Source organism: Schistocerca gregaria, chromosome 1 (assembly GCF_023897955.1).
Source record: "Schistocerca gregaria isolate iqSchGreg1 chromosome 1, iqSchGreg1.2, whole genome shotgun sequence".
NCBI classification, from domain to species: domain Eukaryota; kingdom Metazoa; phylum Arthropoda; class Insecta; order Orthoptera; family Acrididae; genus Schistocerca; species Schistocerca gregaria.
The window spans coordinates 321,825,369-321,843,992 of NC_064920.1; the positions used below are offsets into that span (position 1 = coordinate 321,825,369).

Consider the following 18,624-nt stretch of genomic DNA (forward strand, 5'->3'; position numbering starts at 1 on the left):
TGTACCCACTGTTCCCACGTCCGGCCGTTGTAGGTAAACATTAATGTCAACTTTGATTAAACTATTACTGCTGTCCGTATTTTTTGAATGTAGCACTTTTCTATGTAACGTTCTGAAGTTGGTCGATAAATTGATGTGCCGCCCGGAGTAGCCGAGTGGTTCTAGGTGCTACAGTCTGGAACAGCGCGACCGCTACGGTCGCAGTTTCGAATCCTGCCTCGGGCGTGGATGTGTATGATGTCCTTAGGTTACTTAGGTTTAAATAGTTCGAAGTTCTAGGGGACTGATGACCTCAGATGTTAAGTCCCATAGCGCTAAGAGCCATTTGAACCATTTTTAAATTGATGTTGTACGTGTATTATAGTACGTTTTTTTTATTAGTCTGACACTCGAAGTAATTCAAGTTTGACAGGTAGTTGTTTACTCAAAGCTATTTATGTTGTTGCAGGTTGCTTATCTATGGAATTGTTATTGATCACTCTGTTATGCTACAGACTTCTGTTGATCGTTTGATACCTACTGCTAAAATAATAAAGAACGTACTATACGTGCAACATCAAATTATCGAACAACTTTAAAACTTTACTGAAAAAACTACACTCCTGGAAATGGAAATAAGAGCACCGTGAATTCATTGTCCCAGGAAGGGGAAACTTTATTGACACATTCCTGGGGTCAGATACATCACATGATCACACTGACAGAACCACAGGCACATAGACACAGGCAACAGAGCATGCACAATGTCGGCACTACTACAGTGTATATCCACCTTTCGCAGCAATGCAGGCTGCTATTCTCCCATGGAGACGATCGTAGAGATGCTGGATGTAGTCCTGTGGAACGGCTTGCCATGCCATTTCCACCTGGCGCCTCAGCTGGACCAGCGTTCGTGCTGGGCGTGCAGACCGCGTGAGACGACGCTTCATCCAGTCCCAAACATGCTCAATGGGGGACAGATCCGGAGATCTTGCTGGCCAGGGTACTTGACTTACACCTTCTAGAGCACGTTGGGTGGCACGGGATACATGCGGACGTGCATTGTCCTGTTGGAACAGCAAGTTCCCTTGCCGGTCTAGGAATGGTAGAACGATGGGTTCGATGACGGTTTGGATGTACCGTGCACTATTCAGTGTCCCCTCGACGATCACCAGAGGTGTACGGCCTGTGTAGGAGATCGCTCCCCACACCATGATGCCGGGTGTTGGCCCTGTGTGCCTCGGTCGTATGCAGTCCTGATTGTGGCGCTCACCTGCACGGCGCCAAACACGCATACGACCATCATTGGCACCAAGGCAGAAGCGACTCTCATCGCTGAAGACGACACGTCTCCATTCGTCCCTCCATTCACGCCGGGCTGCACGATGTTGGGGCGTGAGCGGAAGACGGCCTAACGGTGTGCGGGACCGTAGCCCAGCTTCATGGAGACGGTTGCGAATGGTCCTCGCCGATACCCCAGGAGTAACAGTGTCCCTAATTTGCTGGGAAGTGGCGGTGCGGTCCCCTACGGCACTGCGTAGGATCCTACGGTCTTGGCGTGCATCCGTGCGTCGCTGCGGTCCGGTCCCAGGTCGACGGGCACGTACACCTTCCGCCGACCACTGGCGACAACATCGATGTACTGTGGAGACCTCACGCCCCACGTGTTGAGCAATTCGGCGGTACGTCCACCCGGCCTCCCGCATGCCCACTATACGCCCTCGCTCAAAGTCCGTCAACTGCACATACGGTTCACGTCCACGCTGTCGCGGCATGCTACCAGTGTTAAAGACTGCGATGGAGCTCCGTATGCCACGGCAAACTGGCTGACACTGACGGCGGCGGTGCACAAATGCTGCGCAGCTAGCGCCATTCGACGGCCAACACCGCGGTTCCTGGTGTGTCCGCTGTGCCGTGCGTGTGATCATTGCTTGTACAGCCCTCTCGCAGTGTCCGGAGCAAGTATGGTGGGTCTGACACACCGGTGTCAATGTGTTCTTTTTTCCATTTCCAGGAGTGTATTATACTCAACAAATAAGGACAGTAGTAATAGTTTACTCAAAGTTGACATATTTCCATCAACACCGTCAAGACGTGAGTACAACATTCACTATAAAAATCTTTGTGGGTTTTGTATTCTGTAAAATATAAATAAAAGTGATTGTTTGCAGATATTCTGATGAAGCAATGAAGCCGAAATAACCTTATACACGAAAATAAAATATCAAGCAGCATACTGTCACTTAATTCTGTGGACACTATCGTACTCTGACACAATATATGCTGCAGGTCCATGATAAAGGAAAGAAAAACGTCAATCAACGTTAAGAGCATCTTAAGAGCATAGTTTCCCTCCTCAGTAACAAACAAAAATATTTATAGACACAGCAATATTTTAAGATGTGTTTAGTTTTAATTGATACTGGTTAATTCTGCCGTGGCCTAAGTAACGTTGGCCGGTTACCTCACGGAGGAAGGGATAAGTAGCGCGACCGTTGCTGAGTTAGGTGTGAGTTGAGTGTTTTATTCCTTGTCTCACAGGCGTATGTGACTCGAACCGTTCAGCTGCTGTGGTATATATTTCAAACCGAAGTAACATGGGTTTGTGAATCGGCATCTCCTTGCTACTTATAGCAAGGAACATGAAAATAAATTAAAGCTGGTGGATACAAAGCAACAAGTAGAAGAAAAATGACGTCAAAGGTATTTAGTAAAACTTTATGATCGCTCTTACACTACATAATGTATTTAACTGTAATTACAGTTACTGTTATTAAACAATTAATCATCCGCTCACCCAGACAACACAACAGCAGCTCGTCAGGCAATTTCAGTGGCACAAGTTTGTGAGTGCTGAGGATAGCAGCAATCCGAAACGGCGAACATTCAACACGAAGTATTCCGAACGGCGCCGACTTCTAACGAGCAGTACTTGGCAGAAGGGGTTTTGACGGCCAACGTATCGTATTCTGCCAGGGCCCTTGGGGGCTCATAACATACTAATTTATGTAGGTTTCCAATTATTAATAAGATAGGTGCAAATGGGGCCCGAGGTCCTGCCCGACAGTATCTTGGGTCTGTTGAGCGGTGTCGCTAGCTTCCACGATATGCGGCGGGCTGATCACTTTCGTGGCCACTTCTGATTGACTCAGAGATCTTGTTCGTTCCTCAGCCTCACAGGATCTCGCATGCTACTTGATGAATTATCTGGATTTGTTACATGACGGCTACGACTTTTTTTATAGAAATCAAACACCTGAAGATAGGGTTTTGAATCCAGAAGCCCGGGTCGTGTGTACGATTTTACCCAAGTAAAGGATTTGACAAATACAACTGAAGCGGGTTTATTCATCATGAAAAATTTCAGGAGTGGCCCTCGAGCAAAAATATTTAACGATTACAAATATGTAGGGTCAGCAGAAATATCGTATTTTTCCCCGACCATGGTGCTGTCTGCAGGAGATTTCGTTGGACGATCGTAAGAAAGTGACAAAAGACTTGGACGAAATTTCCACTTCACGTGATTAATGACAGCAGTACAGAAAGTGGACAAAATCAACGTTATCCCCATTAAAAGGAGAAATAACCATGTAATATTCGATTATGTGACTAATAATTAATATATGGAGCACGTTACGTCGTTCTAGTTTTTATAAAGAGTGATACGAAATGGGACGAAAACGTAAAGTCACTCGTACATAAGGTCAATGTTGCATTTGGATTTATGAGAATAGGTCGGGAAAATTGCTCTGCATCTGAAAGGAAAATTACATACAAGAAAGTAGAATGCTGCTCTAGAGTCACTTTATGTTGGAAATTCGACTGACATTCAAAGTATAGCTTTCAAATCATAGGTTCAAACAGATAAAAAGTAGTAATGACATTCCAGTGTAAAAAATGTAAATAGGGACCACGACATATCTCGATGCGTTTGGTAAAAGCTAAATGTGGCGTTTGAAGTCTGTCCCCGATGGTGTTAGCATTTCGAGTGGCCTAACCGAAATATCATTACACGAGAAACAATAGAGAAAACCGATAGTGTTTGTATAACAGCTCTCTGTGTATCTGTATGTGTATACAGTCCAACCAGCATCTCTCTCTCTCTCTCTCTCTCTCTCTCTCTCTCTCTCTCTCTCTCTCTCTCTCTCTCTCTCACACACACACACACACACACACACACACACACAAAGCACGCATGTTCGCATTGTGTGTGTGTGTGTGTGTGTGTGTGTGTGTGTGTGTGAGAGAGAGAGAGAGAGAGAGAGAGAGAGAGAGAAAAGCAGAATGTACGACGTGAGTCAGATGCAACGTCGTAAATTCCACAAACTATTACTGTAAAATTTTTCAACTATAATTTCCTATCTACGCATTTACATAGCACACAAACGGCAAAAATGACAATTTAATTAATAACAGACTGGAATGGAGTGTTTGTTTCTACCAGGAGCTTCGGAAACAGTAGGAAAATTGCATTGGCCAGAACAGGACGGACGGTGAACTCGAAGTTCTTCGTCCCGGCATCCAGGCTTAGATTTTTCGTGGGCGCTTAAGGGAAACAACGGGATGGTATCTACGGAAACGACACCTCTGATTTTCTTCAGATTTCTACCTTCGAATCCGGACTTGTGCTCTATATTTAGTGATCTCACCTTCGACGTGACATAGCTTCATTCGCGAACATTCTAAAATAAACGAATTTCTCGACATCTAACAGCGAATAACATTCCTTTTAGAGAGGAAAAGAGGATGCTACCGAAAAATAGCTGGCGTGGGCTACTTCATACCATATTAGCGACTTGTTATCCCAATCCATTTGGGTATCGAGCGAGGGAGAAACAACGAACTTTCTGCCTCTGTGCGTTTGTTGCATATTTTTTGCTAATACTGAATCTGTAAATTAACCCAACAGGATTTCGCGAAAACAACGTCGCCTTTATTTTATTTTTTCTTTTTTTTCTTTGGGGATTCCCATTTAAGTTCCCCGACTATCTTTGTTACACTCTCGTATGAGCTATACCAACCTGTCATGGTTCTAACAACGCTTCTCAGAAATCTTTCAACTTCTGCTGGCCTTTCTGTTTGATAAGGACGTTACTTGCTGCACGAAAACTGTACTTAGCTTGTTCAACAATTTTTATGGTTTCCAAGGAAATATAAAAAAGAGCAAAATACTAACTGTACTTCAAGATAAAATGAGCGCCTCGGTGTTTGAACATGCATGCCGTGTTCACTATTTTTAGTGACACAATTGTTTCGTACAGGATACCAATATTTCTCACTGTTTTTTTATAAGGTGATACACTATCAAATCAGCATGGATAATCCGTCCGACACTTCAGAGTACCATGCAGAACTTCGCTATTCGTCTGCGCCACATCAGCGCCAATGATGGCAGACACATCGAAGACGTTATAACTAAATCCGAATATATGTAGTGACGTTTGCATATTGAATTAAGTGTGTGCACACCGTAGATTATAACTAATTTGTTTTCTTTTCATATATGTCAATAATTGCCCCCTTGTGTGTGCCTGTGTGACTTACTATAGGTAGGAGTGACAGAGCGTGTTGTGAAGATAAACCACGATTGTGACCATGTCATGCAGAAAACAGTTACAATGAGATGAAAAAACAGTAATCGTCTAACCGCGAAGAAGGTGAACTATTTGAGTACAGTGGTTGATAATTTTATTAGATTGGGTGCACGATATGAACCGAACGGGAAATATACTCTAAGAAGAAAATTATTTTAAGCCTTGAAACTGTTCCTTTTGAGCAAAGCAAGGACGTCAAAACGTCATTCTTCTCAACTTGTTGCTGATTTAAAGTCGTTACTAACTGCCAGACTTATATGACAAATTTTGTCAAATGACAAAAACATCTTGCATTCAAGAACCGAATGCAGAAACCTACTCTAACACCCAAACATAAACACGTAGATTGGAAGTTGTTGAAAAATATGTCATGGACTTCGGAATGGGATAAAATAATCGTCAGTTAGTAGAACAGGTTTAATTTAGATGGACGGAAGGATTCCAGTGTTATTGGCACGATCTGAGAACTGAGCGGCAGGCAAGAATGAGCAGAAATTTTGGTGGTGGAAGTGTTATGATTTGGGCAACCTTCTACGCTGTTATGAATTGGGCAACCTTCTACGCTAAAGGTAAACCACGCATTGCTTGACCGAACACTAGAATGAACTCTGACATGTACAGCCATGCTCAAAAGTATCCGAATGACCTGAATTGCATTTCGCCTGATTCGCATGCAACCCACATAACGCAACTGGCTAGCAGTTCCTCTAATCGCTCCTTAGTACCGTCGTTTGGCAATTGAAAATGGTTCCAACAAGTCTCCACTAGAAAATACTGCTCTGTATCGCAATAACTCAAGATGTAAAGTAATACCACGATACTAGAAATATCAGGGAACACCTTATCACAGATAAGACTGTCCTTAAGGCTTGTAAGCTCACATTTATTGTAATAAATGACGTACTTGAAATGTTACCACTCTCATTATTACGTCAGATAGGTAATGCATGCAGTACGTTCGTCGTATTCATGATTTCCTCTTCAAAGAAACGTACCGTACTTGTTATTTAACACAAAATGACATTAAAAATTTAAGTTATTCACGAGCAGCTAGTTGAGAATATGTATGAGCTTCAAATGACACAACGAACCGTCTCGTTCTGCATATGGATTCAAACCCAAGTCATGCAGACAAAGATTTCGTGACTGACGGAAACTAAGTCATTCCTGACTAAGCATATAAAGTGATATACAGTATCAGTTAGCAAGTATCAACTTTAAATTACATAAAGTAAACATATTTAACATACGCGAATTCCTACTCAGCACCTATTATCCCTGTTAACGAACTACGAGAGATGTTAAATATTACTTCTCCACAAGTAACTTACTTAAAATACCGTGAGATAAAGCTTTGTATTGGACAGGGATTCGAACCCAGAACCTAGAAGGATTGTTATCGAAGCACAATCAGCTGTAACATATCGGATTTTCTTCGCAACAGCTAGATGTTTTAACTGAAATGACGAGACGAAACATTAATTTTTTCCTTCCCAGAACTCCAACCCGTCACCTATCCCTGTTATATTCTAGAGAAAACTAACGTTAAATGTGGGTTTATTACTCCAGCAGCGACGTGTGAGCATTTTTGAACTAGAAATAATATGACGAAGCGTTCAGTGCTGACTGGGAATCGAACCCCCACACAAATCGTTTCTACACACAAACACGCGTCACCTACCGAATTTTTCTCCACCAGCAGCTCGGAATAACATCCTTGAACTTAGTAATCTCGCAAATAGTTATATGTCTCACTGGGAGTCAAAAACGTCAGATATCGTTAGTGTTGAGAACGAATGAAAATGCATTAAAAATCAAAATTAATATCCACCAGCAGATAGGTGTTCTCATGCTAGAGCTTGATAATTCATAATGAAAACCTTAGTGCCGGGCCAGGTTTCGAACCGATTCATGCGCAATATGTGGAGATGTTGAGGAATCTGCAGTTTTGAACAAACAACAAATAGTAGTCCAGCTGTATTATCACGAAGGAATCAAATTCCGCGTTAAGGGCGGTCTGAGTTTCATTCCCAGTTCAGAACCAATTTTATCGGCATACAGAAGCTAAAATAAAAGATGGAGTACGTGTCCTGTGACCCTACATAGCGTTTCTTTCGTCACTAGAAATAAATAACTAGTATAAGAAAGGATACTGGTGCTAGAGTTTCTACATGACCCCACTCGTGACTTTATTGCGGTTCAACCTAATGTCTACTTCGTAGAGAAGGAATATCATGTTTAATGTAAATTTCAGACCACAATGCCATTATACCTTCTTCAACTGGCATAGCCAGAAGCGAATAGAATCTGTCTCTCCCTAGCAAAAAACATCAGCAGAAGTTGGAATCGAACCTAGACCGTCAGTATATCAACCTATCATCAAACCAACAGACCACCAAAGACTCTTCTCTGTGACTTATTTTTCTATCATAACACCGATGTGGGACACCGACACACAGAATCCATGTAGTGATTTGCAGCATGTTCAGTACATTCATTTACTTGGTTGACCTAATCACCATGAACTAGCCTTCTCGACTATCCAATGCATACATTCGACTCTATTTTGTAATCACCGAAATAAAATAACTGCTACCTACAAAGAACTGCCAACAGTGTAGGATGCAGAAATTTAAATAGGAAGTGTTTCTTTCCATCTGAGCTACTCTATTGCGCTATCTGTTTGTTGAAACCGTCGTGCAGCGCAAAAGAAATGCTGTAACTGTCTGTCTCTCAGAAGTCTAGATCCGGCCATATCTATTATCTCACAGCACTGTGGAATGCAGAAGTTCTGTAGGAACTGTTGTTGACTTCTAGAACAACTGTAGCTACTTGACAACTAGTAGCATAACAGTAAGCGTTGTGCACTGTAAATAAGATGTCGTGAGTTCGTGTACATTCACTGCTACATTTTTATCTGCTGTCTGCTGAAGTTATCAATCTAATGGAACTTGGAATATAATTCCCTTCACTTCTCAATACAAAGTAGTCGCATGTGGAAAAATGGCTAACTTCTGCGACATTTTGTTCTTTTCTGGTTTAATAGACGGCCAGGCAGCAGATGCAGTTCGAAACTTTTGTTTTATGTACGGGGAGAGCGCATCGTACCCAAATAGTCAGAAAAGTATTTTCTACATTAGCTGTCATGTGGTAGTGGCATTTTATTCCTCTTCTTCAAACCTTGTTTGACAGCTTTAACGCAGAACAAGTATAAACTGCATTGTTTTAACAACACTAAAAGAAACTTTTTGAAAATTGTGCACTGTGCTATAAGAAATGAAATAAAACTACCCACGATGACCTTAAGACGAAAGTCTGTTTTAATAAAACTGAGTATCTGTACACAAGCATGACTATCGGCACGCCAGCCAGGGTGGCCGATCGGTTTTAGGCGCTGTAGTCTATAACCGCGCGACCGCTATGGTCGCAGGTTCGAATCCTGCCTCGGGTATGGATACTTGTGATGTCCTTAGGTTAGATAGGTTTAAGTAGTTCTAAGTTTAGGGGACTGATGACCTCAGAAGTTAAGTCCCATAGTGCTCAGAGCCATTTGAACCGCTGTTTTTTCTATCGGCACGAATTTGTAAAATACTACTCACTTTGATTTCGATTGGGTCTGTGTTTAATTGGTATGCTATGTCATGCTCAACAGGTATTCAAATGTGGCATTTCATAAATAAAGTTATGTGTTCCTAGAAACCCAAAGTTTGCTTGTCAGCAGAGGAAAGAAGCGTAATTACAGTTGGGTTTTGGTGTGGTTGTCATTGCAAGGGGGCATAAATGTAGGGTAAGATTTTCTTTCTTTGTTTCTTGTGCAGGATTTTGTCAACTAATTCAGGGTTATAGCCATTGTTATATGCAATCTATTCAATGGTGTCTACTTCTGTTTGGAAATTCTATTTTGACACTTGTATTGATGTGAGGCGATGTACGATGGAATGGAAGGCTGCATGTTTGTGTGTTATTGGGTGAACGTGAGGGTATTACTGTGTCTGTTGTTGTAGATCTTATGTAAATTTTGGAAGTATGTGTTTTTGTGGTGATATCTATGTTAAGGTATGAAAAGATAAAGGATTTTTCACCCAGCTCCATGTTGAATTGTATGTTTTTGTGTTGTGAATTTAGATGTTCTAGGAATGTGTTCAATTGTCTCTTGGTACCTGTCCACATACACAGTACATGATCTACATACCTGTATCAGTATTTGAGATTATTACTGAGGGGTTCATTTTCTAGGAACTGTTTTTCTAAATTGTCCAAGAATATTTCAGTAAGAGGGGACTGAGGTGGGGGGGGGGGGGGGGGCATTGCCAATCCTTCTGGCGGTTTGTAAACGGTACCTTCAAATTTGAAATAATATTGTTTCAGACATGTTTGGGTGGCAAAATTTATGTCTTCTACTTATACTGGGTTTACACCTGCTCTGTATAATAGTCCTGTCAGAATATCAAGGCATTCTTGTTTCGGTACGTTTGCAAATAAGCTGCTACTACTTGGTATTGGAAGGTCTTTAATTTCGTTGACAAGGTCCACTGAGTTTACAATTCCAAACTTAGATTTGAATTTTGTTTTGGTTTTGATACAGGAATGTAATTCTTTGGCAATTTTGTAGTTTGGCGCAGTGTAGGTTGGGACAAGTAAATAAATGTCGTGTGGCTAGGGTAGACCGTTCTCCGAGTGCAAGTCTTTCGATTTGACGCCACTTCGGCGACTTGCGCTTCGATGGGGATGAAATGATGATGATTAGGACAACACAACACCCAGACCCTGAGCGGAGAAAATCTCCGACCCAGCCGGGAATCTAACCTGGACCCTTAGGATTGACATTCTGTCGCGCTGACCACTCACGTACGGTGGCGGACGTTGGGACAAGTGGTTTTAGAAGATGGTCTTTTTTGTGTGGTTTAGTGAGTCCACACAGTTTAGGAGCTATTGGATTCATGTTGATCAAATATTTAGATTCATAACCGTGTATTCAACTTATGCAGGACTTGGTTAAGTTTTTAATTTCTTCATTAAAGGTTTTTGTTAAGGACACAGTAGGTATTGGGTGTGAGGAGTTGTTTTACTTTTACAACATATTTACTTTTGTTCATGAGGACCAGGGTATTACTTTTATCTGCTCTCGTAGTAATTGTTTTGTTTTGGGTGATTTTCGTCTGTAATTTATTCAGCTTGTTGTGGTCAATAGATTGAGTTGTTACACTCGAGCCATTTTTGTATTTCACGCCGTGCTGTCTGTTTGGTTGCTATGTCGTTATTTATACTGTATTCTATATCAACTTGTAATACATCTAACTGCTTAGTGGAAGGTTTATGATTCGGAGCATATTTGAAAGCTTTTGTTAACACTTCGATTTCCTTTGTGGAAAGGACTGTTTCTGATAAATTTACCACTCGTTCAGAAAAGTTTTGTTTCGGTTTTGAGTTGCGATAGAAAAGAAATCGATGCTCTACGTGGACACTCGTCATTGCATGAAACATATGATGGACAGTATTTGTTTGGGCCAACTCCATTCACATATAGCAAAAACGGAATTACAAACACTTGCAGAAATGGCAGAGATAATCCGCCTGACGACTCTTAGGAGAGACAGTCGGTATACTGGAGGTTTCAATCTTTGCTTCGATTCAGGTACGTCTTGCTGCTGTCTCAGGAAGTGAATAGGAAAACCAGATTAGTACTGTGGTCCGCCAGTCTTTAGTGTGAATGCGATGCCGTACGCAAAGAATAAACCGTCGAGTGTCCTCGTCTGAGTAACACTGTCTGAAAAAATTCCGTATGCATTTCTTGAATCGCGGTTTTGAGGACGGAGTTTTTTACAGGCATCGGTTTTAAGATTCAAATGCACAGTCCAGATGATGATATACAAAAGACCTACAGTCGGTGAACGCCGTCCACATCCACGGTATCGTCTCAGACATTTTTAACATTTGTGCCACCTTCCCATTCCTCGTCTGAATCTCTCTCTTCAAGGTGTACAAGTACTATATTCTCAGCTATTTCGCTGCTTCTTCTGATAAAAATGTGAAAATGTGCTGACCTCTAAGTATCGTCTTTGAGGATAGGAGCTGGAGGATTGCAGTGCGTGGGAGGTCGGATGTGGGAAAGGAGTGGGTAAAAATTTAGGTACAGGGAACTGAACATGAAAAGTCCAAAATCCAATTTTGTTTCTTATAGAACGGTGTTATTACTAACGGGAAATCTCTCTTCACTGATTTATTGTCGGTTTTGAATTTCGCAGTGGAAGCAGACGTTTCATTCCCGGAAACCTGATAACAGCGAAGAGCTCCTGTATTCCGTTAGTCGGACAGCTGTGGTCAAAAATCAGCCCTGTTATTTTGAAGCGTTTACCTAATCGACACATTTTTCCAACCGGAACGAAATTTCAATTTGACATTTCACAGGTGAGTGGTCGTGCGAAGTACTTGTTAAGCGTGGCGGCCACTTTTTGCCGGTCGCGTGGAGACGGGCGCTCACCGGTTAGGGCTGATCCACCCGCCCCTTCCCCGCACCCCAACCCGCAGCGTCCGCTAATTGCTGCCCTTCGGCCACAGACTGCGATTAATTTGCCAGCCGCCGAAGGCAGCGCGCGGCTTGTGCCCTGCCGTGTTGCGGCGGCCTCCGCACGACAAACCCTCGGTCGCTGCAAAACACGCCGGCCGTCAGCCGCAGCGTCCGTACTGCTAAACTCCTGGCATCGCTTTGCGTCAGTTCTTTTGCCTTCCGCGACGCAATTTTTTCTTCATGTCCCTGGTGGGGTCTGATGAGCTGTTTCTTCAGTGTACAAGCAACACATCTGCAACTGTTAACGCAAAATCAGATATTTGAACGCCAAAAGTACATTGTCCAGTCACATTAATGTGACCAGCTGTCAATAGCCTGTATAACCTTTTCCAGCACGGACCGATGGGAGACCTGAAGGAAGTCTCTCAAAAGGTTTTGGAAGGTATCATAGGGAGATGGTGTCATGCCCGGTGCTGTAGCCAGCTGCGCTAGATCTCACGGTTGAGAATCCATGGCACGAACCCCCGATTGAGATGATCCCACAGATTCTCGATTGGATTTAAATCCGGGGAGCTTGGTGATCAAGGGAGCACGGAAAACTCGGGTTGGTGCTCTTCGAACCACGCACATACACCGCGAGCTCTGTGACATATTGAATTTTCCTGCTGGTAGATGCCATCGTGGCAAGGAAAAACACATTACATATAGGGGTGGATATGGTACCGAAGAATACTCACATACGTGTGCTGATTCATTGTGCCTTTTATAATGGCGAGTTAGCAAGGGAACACCATGACAACATTCCCCAGACCATAACGCTTCCTCCTCCCTCCTGGACCCTTCCGACAATTGTTGCAGGGTATTTGACATGGAGTGTAAAACGTGATTCACCTATAAAGGTCGCGTGTCACTATTCAGTGGACGCCCAGTTGCGGTATTGGCGTGCAAATTCCGGCCTTCGTCACCGATGAACAGCAGTCAGCAGGGGTGCGTGAACCACGGCGCTTGCAACAGAGGCCGTACGCAGCAACGTACGCTAAACAGCCGTTGAGGAAACACTGTTTGTAGCGTCTTTGTTCATCAGTCAGATGCTCAACAGTAGCACGTCTGTTCGGACGTACACATCTACACAGCTGTCATTCACCCCTGTCATCTATGGCCTGTGATACACCTCAGTTACCTCTGTAACGGTTTTGGATACAGAGCCATTTTGCCATGCATTATAGTTTAACCACGGTGGCACGCGAACAGTTTAAACTTTGCCGTTTTGCAAATTCTTCCACCCTTGGCCCGAAAGCCAGTGATTATGCCCTTTGGAGTTAGATAAATCTCTCAATTTCTGCATTACGAGTGCACTGTTTTCTGCGACCTCGAGAGTTTTTTTATACCCTCCAGTGCTAGTGCTGCCACCTGCCTTACGCGAAAGGTTATTGCACGTTGACGTCGAACATAGGTGTTGGTCACATTAATGTGACTGGACCGTGTAGCTGCTGAAGTCACATCTGCATTATCATTTTATTATTGCAGCAACGAGTGTCCACAAAATATTTTCTGGATTTTCTTTCATTCGGTAAGTGACATCTCGCAAGACTGTTTCTAGAATGGTACTTCAGCAAGTTGTTGTTGTGGTCTTCAGCCCGAAGACTGGTTTGATGCAGCTTTCCACGTTGGTCATTACTGTACAAGCCTCTTCGTACCTTCATAATCACCTCAACCCACATCCATCTGAACCTGCTTACTATACAGTGAAGCTTTGGTCTTCCTCCATACTTCTCAACTTCCACACTTACTTCCAATACGAAACGGACAAGTCCTTAATGCCTCAGGATACATCTTATAATCAGGCGACCTCTGCTTTCAGTTAAATTGGGCCCTACAGTTTTTCATCCACAGTCCAATTCAGAAACTCCTCATGTGCTAGACGTTCTACCCATTTGATCTTCTGCTTACTTCTGTGATAAAATATTATTACTATTATTACTATTCACTGCAGAATCATTAATTGGATATAGGTTAAGTCTCTCTCAGTTAAATACTTTACTATTTAAAATGAAAGTTAATTGGAATCCACTAAAAGGTTGCTTCTCACTATCATTTGAATAAAGAAATTATGGTTTTCATAATTAGTGATCTTTCCGTAACTTGTTACCGAGCATTAACACAATAGACAAATTGTGGATCCTGTTATACTATTAATATGCACTTCTAATACACAAGAGAGACAAACACTTAGCAGCCTCAGTCTTAAGAACTTTTAATTTGAAGTTGGCAACAACACATTAATAAGCAGTTTTACTAGGAAAATTATTTTCAGCAAGCATTATTAACTTTAACTCACTCTCTTGCCACATTAACTTTAACTTTCTTTTTACTTTGTTCAAGAGGCATCAATTAGCAAAACACTGGGCTTTAATGTTCTTTCAGTAAGGACACTAGGAAATCACTTTAGTTCAAACGGAAAGGAACTTGAGAGGTGTTATGCTAAGGAGAAAAATCAAGGTAAGTACATAAATTCAGTTATAAATTACCATATATTTGAGCACACTAACACATCCATTAAGCTGATCCTTCACTGTACTTTACTATAGTGCTCCACTACAGTGACTGCACAATGAGGTAGCGATTGCATGTTGGTTGGTGGAATTGCTGGTAGAATTGCTGGACTCTTGTCATTTCTTGGTGGCGATGATAGATACAAATTCCAGAATAGTTCCAGCTACTTATCCATCCATCCGAGCCATTGGAAAGCGGCAGGAAAAGCCTCTCTCGGAACCAGCACAATATGCAACGTTTAGATGGCAGTGCACAGTTTGGTAGCTCGTCTCCGACTGACTCTTGTTCCACCTTTTCTACCTAGGCCAATCGCAATTTGCGCGCGCCACACAGTTCCGTTCCCGAGGGGAACCACAACACCTTTTACATACAGGATAACTAAGAACCCTATGTGAGGATCAGCAGTTTACATAACAGCAAACAAACATTTTAAATAAAACTGAACACTTGCACATATTAGTATTTCTACAAAAAATTATTCACACAGAAATTACAATTATATAGAGTAAGTTTTGTTCCATACAAGTGGGACAAAGAATTTGAATGACAGATATACTACATTGCATAGAATAAAATCATGACATCAAAGTTTGTACAAAGAAAGGAGTATACAATTTTGTGTTATCTATTCAGTCAAACACATTTACAGAAGCTTAACGATGTAATATTAAATGAAACAAAAGCAAAATAAATCTGTACAGTATAAGAGCTATGGTGTTACACCCTCCCCGAATCAACCAACTAATCTTCTTGCCTGTACCATTTCACGTCCACGCTAATAGCTTCAGAAATGATTTCCTTACCGTTAGATATATATTCGGTGTTAACAAATTTCTCTTTTTCAGAAATGCTTTTCTTGCTATTGCCAGTCTGTACTTTATATCGTTTAAGCATCGTCTTATGTCATGTGATCGCTTTCCATTATCCTTGTTTTACTTTTGTTGATGTTCAGCTTATAACATCGTTTCCAGTTACTGTCTGTTTCTCTGAATTAGAATGTTATCGGCAAGCCGCAGAGCTTTTAATCTTTTCCCTGAAATTTAATTCCTATTCCAAATTTCTTCTCTGTTTGCTTCACTCCTTGCTCGGCGCATAGATTGTATATCTTCTGGGATGGGCGACAACACTGCCTCCGTTCTCAATCACTGCTCCCCTGTCAAGTCCTTTGTCTCCGCCAACTGCAGTCTGGCTTCTGTACAAGTTGTGAATAACCTTTTGCTCCAAGTGCTTTATACCTACATCCTTGAGAAGTTCAAGGAGTGTATTACGGTCAGCATTGTCAGAAGGTTTCTCTAAATCTACAAATGCTGTAAACATTGCTTTAACTTTCTTCGACGTTTCTCCCAAAATAAGACTTAGGGATAGTTTCCCCGCGACTTCATACATTTCTCCAATACCCAAACTGATTTAACATGAGATCGACTTCTACCAGTTTTTCCATTCTTTATCAATAATTCTTATTAATATTTTGAAACCATGACTTCCTAAACTAATAGTTCGGTAATACGCACACTTTACACCACCTGTCCTGTTTGCAACTACAATTTGTACATCCTTCTTGGAGCTTAAGGGTACTTTGCCCGTCTTATGTATCTTTCATAGGGAGTGGTATAGTTTTTTCGTGGATAGAAAATGTCGTATACTCAATGGTCCTTATTCCTGATTAGCAAAAAGACAAGGCCTAGTAGAAATCCTTGGATAATACATCGGCTATTGAATGTAATAGGCGGAAAAAGAAAATATAAAAATACAACAAATGAAATATGCAAAAGGAAATATTAATACTAAAAATGAAAATTACAAAGTGGAAAAGCAGTAATGACTAGAAGACACCTGCTCTGGCACTTTATTAATTTTGTGTTCCATTATGCAATTCGATGATGATGATATCATCATTATTAGGTGAATTTAGTTCCTTTTGCATCATGGAATGTATTTGTGATATGCTCACGTGTTGTGTCCGTGGCAGACAGCAATGTGATAAAAAGTGTGTGTGCCGTCGTGTATGCATAACAGAATATAAGCAGTTGACGGTTAATCTCCCAGTCACGAAAGTCTTCAATGTATGATCAGAATATAACTTTCACAACTCATCATACGTGTTTGCACGTTTTAAAATCACAGTATTTTGCAGATTTTACAAAATATGCAAAAGTTGAGCAGTTCCATTTTGCTATTTTTATTCATTCTATGTGAACAGCCCAGATTTTACATTTCGAGATGTCGTTTGAACAGAAAGAGCAGCGTTGCGGTAATTGTGCCCCTCAAAGCAGCGGTAGTGGACTGCAGAGCCGCAGATCGTCCACCAGCTGCACGGACGTTAATAAAGGCTGTTTACGCTATGACCAGTGGATAGCAGATTTCCATGGTCGCTCCATATCGTCGCCTCTCGACCTCACACCGCTAAAAAGCTGTGCCTTGTGGAACAGTAGCGAGAATGCAGTGAAACACTTTTGTAATTAATAAATGCCAGGCCTACAAATTGATACTGCCCTAGTCTGAAACTTTCCGCAAGTACACATTCTGAGACGTCTTGACGTTAATTTTGCTTACCCTTGTACAATTTGTGCAATCGTTGAAAACTTACTACGTCTCACGTGAAATAAACACAAAATGATTACAATCATTTTTAGATGCGGAATGTGAAATCAGCACTAACATTTCTGTTCGACATCTCAAATATTTCTAAAATATATCGTCAGATGACTTTGGCTGCAAAACATATAAGAGCCTCCTTGTATTATGAGTACAAAAGCAAAGAAGTGCAAATAGTAAAGTTATAGTAGAGATGGGAAGCAGTAATGTTATCACATGTTTCGAAGGATAACAGGCGATTAAGAGCTTCCACACTTAACTAACGGCGCTTCCACACTTACTAACGGCGCTTCAACACTACGAACAAGGTTAGGCTCTTCACAACAGTTGTTATCAGTTGTTACAGTGGCCGACAAGAGTGCACCAAGAAACTGTCAGATACCGACACAGTATAGAACTTTCCAGCTTAGCTTTGTTTTCGCCTTTGTGTTTGTAAGTGTTTACATATTTCGCAAGAATATGTTTTCAGATGTGGGTCTCCAGTGTCGCGTGTGACACGTCACTTTCCTTTTTACCATTGCATTTTAGTTGTTCTGTGACTCAAAATATTGATATAATACTAGCTACATCTCCGTATATACTCAGCAACGTACTAGACAAATATTAATTGCAGACCCAGCAATAGCAATAATTCAAGCTCGTGTTTGCCCAGTTTCAAAAATTGTTTGTTCAAGTTAAGTTTACTGAAAAATGTGCATTGACAGCACACTTAGACCATTTACTTCACTTTGTAGACAATCGACCTTAACTAGTAACGGTGAAATTGTAGCAATAGTTTTAACTCCTGAAGTAATTACATAATTCTTTCTTCTTAAGATACTTTTATTTGTAATTAAAATTACACTTCATGCTATACTTTAGTGGCGGTGAGATGTAATTGAGAAATAACGTATCGAGGATTACGCACAGAACTAGTTTCACGTGGTACATCAGAAGTTTTTTTTTTCTCTCTCTCTTACGAGTAGCCTAACACCGACAATTGAAGTGGGACCTTTTTGACCGCTTGTATGTCACAACCACGTTTGTACTATTCAGTGGTTTGCGCAGTATCTGTAGGTCAAGCGGAATAACCAACTGAGTGAGGTGACGCAGCAGGATGACGCTTGGGTAGTACTCTGGAGGAAGGCGGTTCAAACACCCGTCCGGCCTTCGACATTTTGGATTTCTCGTGGTTTCACCAGAGTCCCCTAAACTCCTTAACCGAGAAGGTTCCTTACAAATGGCAAGGCCGATTTCCTTCCTCATCATTTTGCAGTCTGAGTTTGTACTCCATCTGTGATGATCTCGTCGTCGACATGACGTTTAACTACAATCTTCCTTTTTCCTGTGGAATAAACGACGGAAGTTCGCTCCTGTTCGAGATCGTGCTGAAGAAGGAAACTTCGTATCGTAGCC

General features: G+C 41.6%; 1 protein-coding gene across 2 annotated transcripts in view; it reads left to right on the top strand.

The window, feature by feature from the left end:
• LOC126343774 (protein furry) overlaps positions 1–18,624 on the top strand; it is a 1,073,323-nt gene that overhangs the window by 571,315 nt on the left and 483,384 nt on the right. The window lies entirely within an intron of this gene.